Source organism: Crassostrea angulata, chromosome 1, assembly GCF_025612915.1.
Source record: "Crassostrea angulata isolate pt1a10 chromosome 1, ASM2561291v2, whole genome shotgun sequence".
Lineage (NCBI taxonomy): Eukaryota > Metazoa > Mollusca > Bivalvia > Ostreida > Ostreidae > Magallana > Magallana angulata.
In genome coordinates, this window is record NC_069111.1 from 8,394,215 (window position 1) to 8,399,458 (window position 5,244).

Consider the following 5,244-nt stretch of genomic DNA (forward strand, 5'->3'; position numbering starts at 1 on the left):
GTACTTAGGACATACCATAGTCCTAAGATAGCTTCGTGAACATGCCTGCTGCTCTGTTGTTATTATCTAATGGTGCATCGTCGTACATTTGCAGAAATATTTACATGTAGAACCGTTGCATTTAGGGTATCGTCAATGTTTTCATTAGGGCTTTTATCTTGTACAAAACTTGAAGACTGATGTGCGTCAGAATATGTAATATTCGGTTTACAATTCAGACTGTTCCCTTACTTTCTATGTTTAAAATAAAAAAAAAATTCTAATTCATAACAAATTTCTATACGTGTTATAAAAGATCAAGACGTCTTTATGTACCTCTGTTTAATAATAGAATAAAAAGTACAACCTAACATGTTTCTTTATCGTGTGTTATCTCCTTTTGTTTTATTTATTACCTTGATGTTTTATTTATATACATTTATTTAATTTAATCCGAAAAGATGTGATTATATGAAACTGACTTATAAAATAAACAGGTACATTTCATTTACAAAATGCTGTCATTGTACATATAGAGGCACATAAGATATCACACCAACCCCTGAAGAAAAAGCCAACACAGCAGATCGTATGTGAAACTACGCACGAGAGAGAGAGAGAGAGAGAGAGAGAGAGAGAGAGAGAGAGAGAGAGCGCTATCATGCATGAAACAACAGTAGTTCGAAATGTTTAAACTATGAGAAAAAAATGGCACTCTATCACATTTGATGAAAGGGGGTCCAAAAATTCTAAGAATAAATAAATAAATAAATGGGTGTTTTACTATAGAGACATACAGGATTTTTTTTTACATTTTAGGGGAGGATAAATTGTTGCCTTGTTTGCTAACAGGCAATATTAAAACAACCCCGCAATCCTCCTCCACCCCCTACCCCCGGTTTCTTCTGATTACGTATCATAGGCGTCGGAACCGGGGGGGGGGGGGGGGGGGGGCTAGGGGGGGCTAAGCCCCCTCACTTTTTTTTTCAAAGTTATACCTTACCATTAGAAACATAGCATGATCGAGGGTTCAGCCCCCCCCCCCCCACACACTTTTTCTTGCAGGAGAAGATTATTGTTCCTAAATTTACCTTGAAAGATTGAGAAGTTGGATTCAGAAGCATACTACCCCCCCCCCCCCCTCACGGATTAGGAATTGCATGATTTTAAAAAAAAAATTTAGGGTATAAAGTAATTTTTTTTTCTTTTGGAAGTATAGGTATACCCCCCCCCCCCCCCCCCCCCCCCACGGATTAGGATTTGCATGATTTTGGGAATTACTTTAATATCAATATTTCTGAGGATTAGTCTAGCCCCCCCACTTTCAATTTGCTTCCGACGCCAGTGCGTATAAATTTAATTAGTTTTTACAACAACTCTAAACTTGAATAGACTATAATTTTAAAAAAAACGCCATATGCATACCATGCTTCATAAGTGGAATATATGCTTGTAAATGTACCTTACATATGTATATGTGTCAACTGGAGCTTTCTTCTACATGTATATAATTCAAACTTCTATCATCAAATAAAGTCCACTTAAGAACAAGTGTTTAACATGCTATGGTGTCTAGATAGGGCCATAAATTTGCCAAAGGTTAAGGGGGAAATCGCCAAGCTGTCGCATTGTCACACAATACAGGTTCAGAGTCATCCTAACACAACTAAACTCGTCGTCGCGCTGTCGCAAAACACGTTATCTTTTAAAAAAAACGTAAATGTAGGCCTGTTCATCTTCGCTATAGCTAAGGGGTTTTGGTCAACTCCGCTCCATGGCGGAGTACTAGTGGACCGAAAACCCTTGGCTAGCGAAGATGAGGCATATGTTGTGCGAAGAGGAGTTGGCGCGACGGCATGTTAAAACCTATTGAACTGTGCATGTTTTGTTAATTACATGTATTGTATGCCGTGTGACATTATTTAACCCTTTGTAATTGTGAAACAAATTTGATACTTAAAGAAAAAAAAAATCATAGTTCATTGTAAACGTACGTACTATATCACCGGGGGGGGGGGGGGGGGGTTGGGGGGGGGGTTGGACGGGGGGGGGGGGGGGGGTTGTTTGTTTGCTTGTTTGGGGGGGGGGGTTAATTTTTTGTTTTAGGTTCTGTACATGTAAAAACGAATGTCATGCAGACATTTCGTTTAAAAATATTGAACACTTCTTCCTTGTTTAATGAAACGTATGAAAAAATCCTTACGCTTTGAATTCGTGATCACGTTCTCCCTTCCGTTACCTTTCCAAATCCACAAGATCAAGGTTTACAGCCCAAACATTGATAACAGCCTCATTCAACCCACAAGAACCTGTCTTTCATAACTTACAGCATGGTAGTCCATTGTCCAAGTACATGTAAGTTGCCTTTCTTGATACACAATTAGTATTCGATAATTTGGACCCTCATTGACGGTTGTCATACAGTGAGACACAGTTTGCTCCGTTGCCGTAACCCCCCCCCCCCTAAAATATTTGCAGCATATATCAAAAATCGTTCACAAATGTATTCGAACATGTTTCTATTACATATAATTGTGATGAAACATTTTTCTAGAGAAGCTTGGTGGCAAACTGTTATAGAAAATTTCGACATCAATTAATCTGCTGAACTATGTGGACTTAGTAGTAATGATCTCTATTTATCTTTTAGGCGCAAGGTCACTCCTGGGCCTTTCATTTACAGATTTTTCGTGTAGTTTGCGATTGCAACTTCATAATTTCCGCTTAATTAGGGATGCAGCAGCATGGCATAATAGAATGTCACGTGTAACCGCCTGTCCTTACACAAAGATGTCACACAATTACATTGTATTCTAAGTGTCAGTGTATCGATTTTAGAGTGTGCTAGCCTGCAAAATTGTTGTTAACTAAGCAATAGCGTATGTACTGAATCACTGCATCCCAGTAAAACGTGCTACATTATCTCCTTTTCATCATTGAGTCAATGTTAAATTTTGTTTTTTTGAATTTATATTTTTTTTTTTAAATATGTATCTAAAAACATTATGTTGAATAACATAAAAATTGGCAAAGTAAGTTATATTTTGTCGATTTAGAATGAAAAATGATAACAATAACAAATCTGGCCTAAAACACACATTATATGGTTAAATTTACATATTCACAAAATCTCTCAATTAACATTTCTATGAAACCACTGATGAATTATCATGCAAGTACATGTCTTATATTTTTTATTCTCAGTATTGAGATTTTGGTAATACTTTATCACAAATGCACATGCTATTGGTGATATTGCAATTGACTACTTGACCTTGGCGACAAAAAAATACAAATTTCATGAAACACTCATAAAATGAACGAATGCTCGAATATCATTTGATAGAAGAGTCAATGCAAGCATTCGATGATTTTATGTAAATTAAGGGACTCCGTGACTCTATAGCATGCAGGCTCAAGAGAACGTGCATACATTCGATTACTCATTCTATAAAGCCAATGCTGGTATTCATGCAACGACAATCTCTATCGTCATTACAGGCATTGAGCAACTCTAGAACCAATGCAGACTTTGAACCACTCTCTATAAAGCCAATGCAGGCGTAAGACGACAATCTATTGAGCCAATGCAGGCATCCGATCACTCCCTGTAGAACCAATGCAGGCATTAGACCGCTCCCTGTAGAGCCAATGCAGGCATCGGACGACTTTAATTGTTTATCTTGTTGATTACTCTCGATGGTAATATTTAGTGAGTCAACACCAAAGGTGTTTTAAAAAATGTCTCTACAAAATCAAAACAAATTGCCGATATGTTTGTATTCTTGTAAATATGCTGTAATATTTAAATTTTCTACTGTCTTTGTCTGTGAAAACATTATGAATCAATTTTGAAGGCTAAAACCCAATAATTTCATGGAAGATGAGCGACACAAAATGGGCGTGTCTTATAGCATAACCGAAAAATGATATTGGCTGCACCGCGTAGTAATACGTAGCATGTGCTTCATGAAAAAATAGTGGTTTAAAATTTTTTTTTTTTAAAGTGTAGTGGAAATAATATGAATATACCGGTATAAGTAATAAGGAATCATTCTTTGAATATTATGAGGTGACAATTTCGGTCGGAGTGTGGTCAAATCCATCATAAAGCCCTTCGGTCTTCATTGGGTTTGACCATGCCCCGACCAAAATTACAACCTCATATAATACTCAAATAATGATTCCTTATTCCTTAAATAATAAAGAAAGAAAGATCAGTCTATTGTAGAGAAATCTTATAAGTTTCCACAAAATTGATAATTACATTGTAAGAATAACAAGTTGTTCTTTTCTTTGCAAAAAGGAGTATGATTTAACTTTGTTTTGACAATTTATACTTAGTTCCTTACCCTTTACCCCCCCCCCCCCAAAAAAAAAACCACCTTAAAAAATCCGCCAATGATTATATTATCTAGATCTGTAATAGATAAGTTCAATAATATTACATGGTCGCAATAGGTCGCTCACAGCATCGCTGAAAAATATGCTTGGATTCACATTTAATAACTAGTAATATACATTAGTGAAACATCACAATCATACCAATCTTTACAGTTTAGAATGCTTGGGAAAATGAATGCATCACAAAAAACGCCATCATTATTTTACTCGGTGTAAAATTTTCGCATGTACGTAGAAGTGTGCGTGTAAATTGTGAAACAATGATTGCGGACGTGCATGTAAAAAGCAATACGACACAAAATAAATTATATTTGCATAAAATAATTTTTTTTCTAATATTTTGCATTTTCGTTGTTAAGTTTCAATTTCTTCGTAAAATATCAATATTTAATTAATGCTTTACTTTTTATTTGTTACATGTATTCTTTAGATTTTATTCATAGATTTAAAAGATATAAAAATAATAACAGTTTTAATTTTCAGAAATATTTATTTAATCATAAAATACAAAATTGACCAGGGAACCACTTTAGCACATATTTATTCATAATCATATTACACATCAATTGAGATCAAGTTTTTTAAAAGCTCTAAAAAAGTTTACAGTCAAAACAAGTTTCCAATTTCACTGAAAATTTACCCCCAAAAATCATATAAAATAAGGGTCTTTGTGTCGAGGAAACTTAATTGATTAATGATATTTAATTACTTTTGCTGTTTCTATCTTTATAGTTAATCACAGTTTGCATGGGAAAATCATTTTCATAAAGGCATAACCATTCTTCATGTAGATTATAAATATTGATAAATATTGATTTCTCCGCTTTTCCGGATAATGTTGTTGTGTTCAGTTCGGTTTTA